Source organism: Carassius auratus, chromosome 15 (genome assembly GCF_003368295.1).
Source record: "Carassius auratus strain Wakin chromosome 15, ASM336829v1, whole genome shotgun sequence".
Taxonomy (NCBI): Eukaryota; Metazoa; Chordata; class Actinopteri; order Cypriniformes; family Cyprinidae; genus Carassius; species Carassius auratus.
Window position 1 is genome coordinate 8063360 of NC_039257.1, and position 12989 is coordinate 8076348.

Here is a 12989-nt window from a genome sequence, read left to right on the forward strand (position 1 = left end):
CAGTTTAACATGAAAGTAAATGTGAAATCAAGAGAACTGCCACTCTGGCCACAAGCAAAACTCCGAAGAAAAAAAAAAAAAAAAAACTTGAAGATTCACATCTTTTATCAATTCCTCATCTCTCTGAACAAACATCAGTTCACATTTGCCTCTCGCTGTACCCAGACTCATTATACAATTATATTTTGCTAAATGTATGGCATTGGGTAATGTGCATCTCAACCCACCAGATAAGAACAATTCCATGAAGAAAATGAAAGCGAAGGTGTGCAAATTGTTATTTGAGATAATTTTATCAGTCACTGCAGTGGAGGCTGGAGATCTTTATCAAATTATAATGTTCAATACTTAAAACTATCATGGAAACTTCCTTTAAACCAGCCTAATTAAGATACCTGCTTTGTCATAAGTCTTGAGATTCTCTATTTTTCCAGTGGCAGTATGGGGATCCTAAGGTCACAGTATGAATCATTATCTCTGTAAAACCTGAAAAAGACTAAGCACTGTCTGTGGTGTGTGTGTGTGTGTGTATATATATATTTAAATATATATATATATATATATATATATATATATATATATATATATATATATATATGTATATATATGTATGTATGTATGTATATATATGTATGTATGTATGTATATATATATATATATATATATATATATATATATATATATATATATATATATATACACACACTCACACAGTCCCTATTTTTTTTTTGTTTTATGTCGCAACATTATGTTAAACTGCTTTAATTACTTTTTTTCCATATCACTTTTAGAAGGAAGGCTCAATATGCCAACATATAGATATTTTTATGAGAACCACCTCAGACTGGACAGAAGGTTCACCTTCCAACAGGGCAATGGCCATAAGCACACAGCAAGTGTGGCTTATAGACAACTCGGTGAATGTCTTTGAGTGGCCGAGCCAGAGTATATGTATATATACATACATACATATATATATATATATGTATGTATATATATATCAAAGCTCAGGGATAATTCATATCAATAAATATTAAATAAAAGAAAAATTTAGTGAAGTGAATTTGTGTATTTCAATGAGTTTGATAGACATACGTCTTCCAAAGTAAGACATGGTAAAATAACTGAGAGATAATTCAAATAAACATTTATGTTTTCATCAGTAGTTGATGCAATTTTAAAACACTTCTTAAACCTGAAATGATTTTTGTAATGCTCTCTAAGTGAGTATCCACATAACTGGAATGCTTTCTGAATAAGTGGTAGACTATTTAAGAAAGGAATATTTAAAATAAGAAAAAGAGGAAGTAATTAAAGCCAATAAATTATGAATAAATTATTGTTAGTGTGTTTATAATATGTAATCATGTAATCCATAAAAAGTAATTATATAAAACGCACCACATTGTGATCATTCACACGGCACAAGAACAAATAACTTTTGGCGTCATGTGCGACAAAACACGCCATTTTTAGATTAATTGTACCCCGGAATGAAACTTGAGAGTAGTGATAAATAATGCTCTTAGTAGGTATTTTTCCTTTCAGTGTCATAAAAACTGCTGCTTCAGAACATAATTCGCGAGTTATGGGCAAATTCCAAATGGCTTTTTTACGCCCTTCAAGGGGACGCCATTTGTAGGAATGCTCCAAACGAAAGTGAGCAACTGAATCCCTTCAGGAAGGGCCCTTCCAGAAGTCCGTTAGCAGGGGGAACATGCCATGGTCCCTTCACAGAAGTGATTTCCATTTATGATCATGCGATCTTCAGTTAGGAGCTCTTTTGATGCATTTTAAAGCAAAGTTGGGATAGATTGCGATTTCAGATACAAATGTAAGTAGAATAGGCTGATCAAATTTGTCTTTATTTTGATGTGATACAAAATATATTTTGTCATGATAGAAATATGATCTAAGACAGTAAGCAAGTTTAAGCACGTTTTGTCTGAAAACGTTTAATAGTTAATAAGACAGTGAAACAATATTTAAATAAAATAATAATAATAAGAAAGGTTTATTTGCAACATCGATTGAGTGCTGAATGCTGCACACATTGGCAGCATTGTCAAGATAACATTTGGTCAGTCATTCCCTTCGCCAAGGGAGTTCCAAACGCTTTTATGAGACAGTTATCCCCTACACCCTTCAAAGTACACACTTCAGGGGCTCTGCACTTTGAATGGAGTAGGACATAGGGATGCACACTTCCATTTGGAATTTGTTCTATGACTACTGAGTGGCAGTCCATTTCATTAGGTGGAATCTCCCTCAGGACATTTCTGTCAAAGACCTGTTTTCTGTTAAATAAATATAATTGGGTTGGCATGCCATACAAGTGAGTAAATAATTTCAGAACTATTATTTGCTTGAACTATCCCTTTAGCACTTTTGTGTTACATTGTTTTATTGGTGTAAACTGAATAAAATGTTTTTCTTAAAAAGTCATATTTGTAAACGGAACATCAGATTTAAGTTTGAAAAAAAAGAAAAAAAAAAAGGTATGCAGACTGATTTTAAATGGGTTTTGACCAATTCTTTTGCTAATCAGGCTGGTCTCAGCTGGTCATGCTGGGAGTCCTGCTGTCCAGCCAGCTAGAACCAGCTTGACCAGGGAGACCAGCTAAAACCAGCTACTTCCATATCAAAGCAGCTAAGACCAGCCATCCTGCTTAGGCTGGTTTTAGCTGATTTTATTTCAGCAGGCCGTTCAATCCAAAAGCAGTAACTAAAGTTTTAATAATCATTCTTATTATGTGAGAACAGAGAAGTCTAAATCACACCTATAATGATAACGACACAATATAAATCACGTCCAAAATGATGTTTTTCCCCCCAGCCAGTGAACAATTAGTGTGAATGACAAACCGCCCTTTAGTCCCCTCCCCACCTACTCATTTTACACCAATGAGAGAACCTGAATACTGTTTTAAAGCTCTTGTCATAGATATGCTTTTGTGTTTGCTGCATATTCTGTTTTTTGAAAACATTAATTGCGCACAGTTAAACAATTAACAATGAACATACTAAAATAGACATTCCACTTTCATTTTACGTCTGGCTTCTCTCAGGTTCTGGAAACACTTACTTGACAAAACCACATCTGAGAGGAGCAGCTTTTAAGCCAACAACAGGCGTAGAACTCATCACAAACAACATATACTTTGTGAATGTGTTAAGGCTATGTATTGTGAGTTCAATTTACAAATTTCACCTGTATAATACCAACCGTTTGGTGCGTATTTGTTGAGGGGCTTTGCTGGTTGATCGTTTAACAGACAGTTGCAGCTTTAATGCTCCAGTAATTTCCAGACTGCCCCCCCACCCTTTGAAAGAAATGTCAAGTTTTGCATATTGTACGCAACGGTTCACACAGCATGAACATTGTGATGCACAGTGAAACTGCACTACAATCACTGAAACCCCTCAGCGAACCCAAATCTTATTGAAGACGCCCCCTGCTCCTCTGCTCCTCTGATGTGTGTTTGTTTTTTTGTTTTTTTTAAGAAGGGTATCCCCACCACTAAGGTTACATAGTTTAGATGTGTTTGCACTGGGGGTCTGCCTATGTCTCTGTGAGCATTATATGTATTCATCAGACTCAATGTGGGTTAATTTATAATGAGCCATTCAAGATGAAACAGTGGAAAATATGTCATCCTTTGCTAGCAGGTATACCTCTGGCTTCACAAGCAGTTTGTGTTTCTAAAGCAACACTGTGCTGATGTACAATAGTTATTGAAACTTATTATTAAAATGTCATACTTACTTACTTAAAGGGGTCATATTTCAAATTGTCCTTTCTCCTTGGAGTGTTACAAGCTCTTGGTGCATGAAGAAGATATGTCAAGTTGCAAAGACTAAAGTCTCAAACCCAAAGAGATATTCTTTAGGAAAGTTAAGATTCACCCCCCTTTGTTGGCTTTTGAGAGTCAAACAAACATATACAGACAAGACAAAATTACCAAAGACTCCTGAGGAAACTTTGAGGCCTTATGAAGCTAAACAATCAAAAACCAAACAAACATTTAAAAAATATTGCTACTGTTCATAATTACATCTTTAAAATGAGGTAGAAGTCAAATCTGGGGAACCCGGTATTACAGTTCAACTGAACTGAGTCAAGGACAGTACAGTAACTGTATTGACATTTTTACACTACAGATTGTGTCAAAGCAGCTTCACAGTATTAAATAGGAAAAAATATGTGTCGAAGGAACCAAAACTCCCTCATTCTTCTCTGGCCAGACGAATCCAGCAGTTTTATTGCAGGCTGCAACACAGGTCAGATTGTGCAGAGGACTGGTCTGGTTCCTGTGGTCTTCCCTTACAAAAGGAAAATATATTTACCAATATATTTCTCAAATATTATGATATATTGTAATATATTATTTTCCCTTTTTATTTTCTAATATTTTATATATTTGAATACATTTAATAATATATTGATGATACATATATTATATAATGTATTGCAAAATGTACAAATGATTGCCACTTTCAATATATTGCAATATATTGGAAAAAATAAATATATATAAGAATATATGCCTAATATATTACATGATATTATCCAATATACTGCAATATATTTTTGTTTCATAATGGTGTGTGTGTGTGTGTGTGTGTGTGTGTGTGTGTGTGTGTGTGTGAGAGAGAGAGAGAGACAGAGAGAGGAGTCAGCTGTCTTTACTGTTCATGGCTTGTGCACTGCAAACACATACAAGCTTCATTATTGTGTCTGTCACAACACTTTGTTCCCCTTTCGGGCTTGAACTGATGGTAAAACCGTAAAACTAAGGACTTTATTAACTGTATTTACATTTATTAAATTGTTACATTTCCGACGAGGGCTTGTGGTGTTCAGCCAATCACAATGCAGTGGGTCAGTTGGCCAATCAGAGCATACTGTGCTTGTCAGAAGGAGGGACTATAGAAAACAACACGTTTAAAACAACTTTAAAAAAGCATCACATGACCCTTTAAAGGGTGAGTTCAGCCAAAAATGAAAATTCAGCCATAAATTACTCACCCTGAAGTCATTCTAGGTCTGTATGACTTTCTTCTTTTAGACAAATTCAGTTGGAGTTATCTTAAAAATTGTCTTTGATCTTTCAAGCTGTTTGATGCCACTCAGCAGGTGTTGTGTTCCATCGGTCCATGAGAAGTTGAATAAAAAGCATATCCATAAAAAAAAAGTCACTCACACAGCTCCGGGGGGTGAACAAAGGCCTTCTGTGAGGATAGATGGACAGATAGATCGATGGAAGGATGGAGTGTATCACGACCATGAACCAGGATTTTCTGCTTATTATTACTAGCTAGTGACAGCAGACAGGGGCCAAGGTTGTTCTGCTTAACATGAGCAGTTAGCCTCTGCTGGTAGGATACCCCAGCTCAGGATAGTCGATTTAGTCGATAGGTGGCTTAAAAGCTTACTCATGAACTAATAGCTGCAAAACTCCAATACAGATTTTATTACATCAATAAATGTGTTAGGTTAGTGATTTTATTTTGTTTTATTATTACATTTTTTTGAAGAAAATGTCCTTTTACTATATGTGATTCACCATCTATTTAGTGCCTACAAAGATGATGTAATGGAAACTTTAACCAGTACAGTTAATACAAATATGTAAAAAAAATATATAATTCATAGGTTTTTAACTTTCACTTTGTGTAAAATGGTACATTGATATTTGTTTATTTCCAAAGATGGTGAATTATCAAATATTTTTTAAGTAAATGATTTAGAAAAGATATATGATTACATCAGTTATAGATGTTTATTCAATTCTTTACATACTACATGACCTAGTGAACATCAGTGTTAATCAGGAAAAATCTGCCTGAGGGTGAGGGTGGTCTGATTAATGCAGTGGAATATTTTATTTCAACCTACAAGATCTATATTGGGCTGGCTGAGTAAGTAATTTCCACAGATCCAGAAATTCTCTTTAGTTTAACTGACAAAAAAAAAAAAAAAAAAATCCCAACCCTAAAGTGTCTATGAGAGTCTTGTCTCTATGTTTCTTCTGTACTTGAGGTCTTAATCTTCCGATAAGATCTGATCACAACTTTAAGCATGAGAATGATAAACATGGTGATACACGATCGGGAAGGATGACTGTTCTGAGACTAGCCTTACAAAACCACTGCCAGCACATAACGTTAATGAGTGCATAATGTGTTTAAATGTCATTGTAACTACAATCGGAGAGCAGAGACCACCTGTAAAGTAAGTTAAGGGGCTTGACATTAATAACAAAAGCCACAGTTTTCAGCTCACACTAGGACATCAACACCTACATATTGATACTCACACACTTGCTTATTTGACCACGACCCCGCATGCAGCTGAGTCACTTTGAAATAGCCTGCATCATCTGTGAATGTCTGTGTGTGTGTGTGTGTGTGTGTGTGTGTGTGTGTGTGTGTGTGTGTGTGCACGCTAAATTGGAGAGAACAAAGTGAGCAGTTGCATTTGAGGGTTAAAGAGTTACTCCACCCCGGAATTAAAATTTAGTCATTAATCACTTACCGCCATGTCATCCCAAACCTGTAAAAGCTTCGTTCATCTTCAGAAAACAATTTTAGATATTTTGGATAGAAACCGGGACGCTTGTGTCTGTCCCATTGACTGTAAAGTTAATGACACTGTCAATGTCCAGAAAATACTGAAAAACATTGTCAGAAAAGTCAACTGCCATCAGTGGTTCAATCAGAATTTTATGAAGCAACGAGAATACTTTTAGTATGGGAAGAAAACAAAAATAACTTTCTAAGTGTATTAATGCTTTGTTTAGAATGAAAACTGCACATCCGCTGCTTGCGTCCAGCGGATGTTCTCAAAAACGGCACTTTGGTGATGCGTTGAGACACAGAGGAGACAAATTGTTAAATAAAGTCAATATATTTGCTGTCTTTATGGACAAAAAGTATTTTTATCGCTTCTTAAATTCTGATTTTACCACTGATGGCAGACGGACTATTTTGATCATGTCTTTCATACTTTTCTGGACCTTCACAGTGTCATTTACTTGACAGTCACAAGCCTCCTGGTTTTCATTCAAAATATCTAAAATTGTGTTACAAAGAAGCGCAAAGCATCTATGGGTTTGGAACGACATAGGGGTAAGTGATTAATGACAACATTTTCATTTTGGGGCGGAGTATCCCTTTAATGTCAGGATTAGAAGAGGTCTAAACAAAGAAAAGTTGATTAAATGTAGAATGTATATGTAAACAATGTGGTTCAGTACTTTTCATTTACTATACTTGATATTAAAAAATGTCATGAATGTAAATGCAAATGCTACTAAAGAGCTCACGTTGACTGAAGGAAACTGCATTAAGTGTAATGTTCTGTATAATTTACTGAGCTACTTGTGTGATCATCTGAACAGTGGTTTCAGATTTAGGTCTGCAATTATAAATCTTGAGTTAACTTTCTCCTGTATGTCCATACTTTTCTCACAGAAACTAATTTCTTACTAAATACAAACTTATCTTATAATAATAATAATATCTTATAATTCTTATTCTTCGAAATGTGTCACAACGCAGCACATCAGATTGCACATTTATAATTACAACATAGTCTTTGCAAACTGATAATTACAGCCTAAACCAGCCAACAGGCAATAGCATTGTTCTGTATACTCAACAATGTCAAGTCTTGATTACTTTCTTATATTTTTTTCTCTGTTTTTCAATAATCTGTTACACTCGGATATATACCACACAATACAGAAGTAAAGAGCTGTTGCTACTTCCATTTCTCAAACGATTCTGTTGGCCAATCACAGACGTTCAGATGAATCATGTTTCTTCTGTACAGTATGCTTGAGGGCTTTATCTTCCGATAAGATCTGATCACAACTTAAAGAATAAGAATGTTAAACATGGTGCTACACGACCGGGAAGGCTGACTGTTCTGAGACTAGCCGTCTAAACCACTGCCAGCACATAACGTTAATGAGTGCATAATGTGTTTAAATGTCATTTTAATTACAGTACATTCGGAAAGCAGAGACCACCTGTAATGTGAATTAAGGGGCTTGACATTAATAACAAAAGCCACGGTTTACAGATCACACTAAGACATCAACACGTACATATTGATACTGACACACTTGCGATTTTGACCACGACCCCGCATGGAGCTGAGTCAATTTGAAATAGCCTGCATCATCTGTGAATGTCTGTGTGTGTGTGTGTGTGTGCATGCTAAATTGGAGAGAACAAAGTGAGCAGTTTGCAGTTGAGGTTAGAGCTGGGATTAACAGAGGTCTAAACAAAGAAAAGTGGATTTAATGTAAAATATACTTTTAATATACTATTAATACTTGGTATTAAAAAGTGACCAGGGGCCTTCACTGGAATGGGTGCCCACTGGCTGCAGGAAATAATATTTTTTGAATAATTATTTATATGGTTTGAAGCAGTGATAACAGCGTTCTGTAAACAAACACACACACACACACACACACACACACATCACATTTTCAGTGATGTCCTGGTTGTAGTGGCCTATATAGTGAATGGCTCAGTTTAGGTTCCCCCACACAGTTTGTATAGTTGGTATGTTCCACATTTTCTATCGATAATACAATGTGTTTGCTAGTATATAACCACAGCATGAGAGTATCTTTATGTCAACACTCAGATTAACAGAAACCCAATACTACTGTGTGAAAGGAACTGGACCGGACAACGTTCTGTAATATCACAGAGTGAGAGTTCAGTAACTTTCTTGGATGTAATATGTGTGTCATCTGTGTTCCATAAATAGTGCTGCTTCAAAGTCTCAATGTTAAATCTAGGAGAGTTGAAGTCAGGCCAACTTTATGGTAATGTGCTATGACTCAGTTGGGCGGTAAACAGTTGGAGTGTGGAAGTCCTCTGCTTGAGAGGATTCTAGAGAAGGCAGTCCTACATACTTTAGTTCTGACCACATTAGTTCCCAAGCATTTTCACACTAGAATGCTTGTTTTTCAAGCATGAATGCAATTAATTTGCCCAAAACAACATGGATTTAACCAATTTAATTTAAGATACACTTCAACCAGGATAGTTTGTAATTTAGGCTAAGCACAAATTACTGGTAATTTTAATTAAAGACCAAGGCTAGCAAATGTCTCCTATAAACTGCATGTTGGAATTAGGCTAGCACCAAACCATGAACAAAAAAAACACACACCACACAAATAGTTTTTATTGGTTTATTTCACACGCAAACATGTACAGTATCTCACAAAAGTGAGTACACCCCTAACATTTCAGCAACCATATCAGTATATCTTCTCAAGGGACAATACTATAGAAATGAAACTCGGATATATTTTAGAATAGTCAATTTGCTGCTTGTATAGCAGTACAGATTTACTATCCTCTGAAAATAACTTAACATACATCCATTATTGTCAGTAAAGCTGGCAACAAATGAGAATACGTCAAAACTGTGTCCAAAGAGGCGATATTTTGTGTGAGCAACATTGTTATCTACAGTATCACGTCTTAATATCCTCCTGGGCATGGAATTCACCAGAACTGTAAAGGTTGTTGCTAGGATCCTCTTTCACTTCTCCATAATGACATCACAGAGCTGCTGGATGTTAAACAAATGGTGCTTCTCCACCTTCTGCTCAATATGGTTCAGGTCCCTCAGTGAACTGCAGCTCTCCAGCACCATCCGCACTCCATGGAGTCCCAGACCATGATGATACCACCACCATCTTTGACTGTAGGCAAGGCACTATTTTCTTGTTCCTCCTTACCAGGGTGTCCCCACACATGCTGGACTCCATCTGAGCCAAACAAGTTTATCTTAAGCCCCTTTCACACTGCGATTCCGGAAAATACATGGGTAATGTGTCCCAGCAATTGTTCACGGGTCACCAGATTTTGCTTCTTTCAGTGATTTAACCCGTACATAACCCGTAAAGGTCTCGTAATGACACGTGACATCAGGATGTGATGTGTAATGCATGAGTCGAAAACGCTAGGCACGTTAACTTTCACTTGAGCTGGCGATCGATCAGAGCTTCAGCGGGATGTGTTTTTGTTCACACAGAAGGCGAATCTGCAATTTTCTGGCAATTTTCCAGGACCAACGTGCAGTGTGAAAGGGGCTTTAGTCTCTTCAGACGACAAGACATGGTTCCAGTAATTCTTGCTCTTGGACAGATTGTCTTCAGCCCATGCAAACTGACTTGTTGCAGTGTGTGACCTGGTCTGAGCACTGACAAGCTGACCTTCCACTTCTGCAACCTCTAAAGCAATGCCGGAAGCACAATAACTTTGTGGTCAGTCTGCACAAGATCAACATGTTTGTTTCCTTTGCGGCTCTTTTAAATACAAGACAAGCATTCGATCTATGTCAGAGTGTCTACGAAACGTTCCTTTTTTTTTTATTGTTGGCAGGGCGGCCAAAGTGAATTTTGACGCTCTCAACGACAGTGATGTGAACGCACAGTAAGAGATTTGTTTGAAAAATATTGATTCATGCAGTAAAGAAACAAGTATTTAGGAGTGAGTTATTGAATCATTCTTTAAAACCACTTCGTTTAGTTCAGAATCATGATATCAATTAAGGACAAAAACAATTCTCAGTTTATCCTGAATTGTGCAGCTCTGTTTTGTACATGCACTGCCAACACACATTTATGTTCAAACAACATGCAAAAGTGAATTTTGCATAATAGGTACCTTTTAATAGTTGTTTTTTTACCTCGTTGACAATAAAACTGAACCCTTTAGATTTCGAAATTAAATGAAATCTCACCCCATATATTTTGTAAATGTTTTATAGATCTAACTGTGAATGATTCATCCATGTATGTTTTATATTTTATTTCTTTGACCTCATAATTTGTTTTATCAGAATGCTAAATCTTCTAGTAAAATGGACCCAAAAAACTTTACTGTCAACTGCAAGCTCACGTAGATTTTTTATTACAATACCCACGTTTCAAACTCCGCTCAACATCTGATGGATAGATCCAAGTCCTGCTCTTTTTTTTTTTTTGCATTTACATTCAAACAAAATTAAAGGGATAGTGCAGTCTGACTAATAAGAAACCAGTTGATAGTTTCATTTTTGCAGGGTAAATAGTATCATAAAACAAGTAGATAATAGTCTAGTACAAAACTTTACCAAGGTGGCATTTGGTGTTAGCTGTAAGACCTTAAGGGGTGACCACATAAACAGGTCAGCCCTGCCTCTAAAGTTAAAATAAGTGGGCCACTGTTTAAATTGATCGGAAACTGCAGGGTGTGAACAGTATGGGTCCAGTTTGACTCAACAGTATCAAAACTTTAAAACACTGCAGTTTGTAAGAACCATATAAGGCATCAATCAAAGAAACCAATCAAATTGTCATCTTCTAAGTCTGAGTCATGTTCATCACATACATATCTTTAAAATGTGTAGACCACCCTTGCAAGGGTCCTAACGAAACCTAACTACAACAAGTCTGCCATGGGTCATCAGTTCTCAGAAACCTTTATGTACACCCCCCTTCGGTGTGACAAGCTTCCTGCGCAGATATGTGAAAACATTCAGCTTCCAAATGCAGAAATGAATGGCCTTTGAATTATTATTGGCCTAAATTATTTTCATTAGCAAGCCTAGTCAAAGTGCATATGATTAGTTAATGCTCCTTAACTGCATGTTTTATTTGCACAAAATATAATTGAGCCCTAATTAAGCAAGTTGGGGGCAAAACTGAATTAAAGTCTATAATAGTTTACTTTGAAAAAGAATACCTATCACAATGACTAGGACTTACACAAAATGCATGAATGACAAGTAGTTCCAAGTTACCACAACCTGACACCAGACTGATCTCCGTAAACACAGGCTAGTCAGAAAAGCAACGAATGTCAAGAGTTGTGGTTGATAGAAACGTAGAGTGAGAAAGACAGAGACAGAGAAGGAGAAAACAAGAAACAGATAGTGAGCACTGAATGTGTCATGAATGAATCTTGAACGGGGAAGTCTCCAGTCATGGTTTACCGTGAAATTCGCTGTAACTTGTGGGTTTGCAACAGCGAGATGAAGAGGCCAATTGAGACCAGCTTGATTACTTGTCAGCAATACCGGCGTACGGGAACTGTGACGACTAGAATGCGATTTTTCCATTTCACGCTGAATCGAACCTTTCTTTTTACACACTGTATTTTGAGGTTGTCAGTGTGGCCTCATCTTCAGGTCAAAGGATGTGAGCATTGCACGCAGTTCCTGTCGAGTTAGCAAGTGAAATGCCATATAGCTGAAATGGGGACTGCGCTATTAATATAACAGTAGCATCTTTATGTTATATATTTATTTTGCATGAGAAGCTATAAACTAGAACATGACTGAATGTTAGTCTTTTTTTTTCAGTTTTTGAGGCTTATCAGTTTATTAACAAATGTGATCAATTGTCTTCTGATTTTAGAGGACATGCTGGTACTTGTTTTAAATTGATATGATAGATAGATCTGTCTCAGGTTCATGGTCTTGTTTTCCTTGGTCTCTTTTTTTTTCTCTCTCTCTCTCTAGTTTGTTTCTATGATTTCTGATTAGCTTGCACCTGATCCTGTTCTCCATGTTAACACTCTCTGTATATTCAAGTCCTGTGTTTGCTTAGTTGTTTGTCTGATCTTCTTTATGCTTGTGTAGCATTTACCCTAACACTTTCCTGTGTTTTTCCTTGTGGATTTAATATTATTATTAAAAGATTGCTTATTAGTAAAAGATAAGTCATTATTCAAACAGTGTTTATGAACCCTACACATCAAAAGCGTATCGCTTAAATAAGGTGACTGCAAGCTAATATCAACATAAAACGGTCTTCGTAATATATTTTACTATAAAATATGACTTATTTTGAGTGAAACTATTTCTTTGGGGTAAACTTGGTTTTATTTAATGGCAAATGATTGGAACATAAAAAGTGGATGTTTCATGCATGTTTTTATTTTTTTACTAGCACATGAAGGCTTAA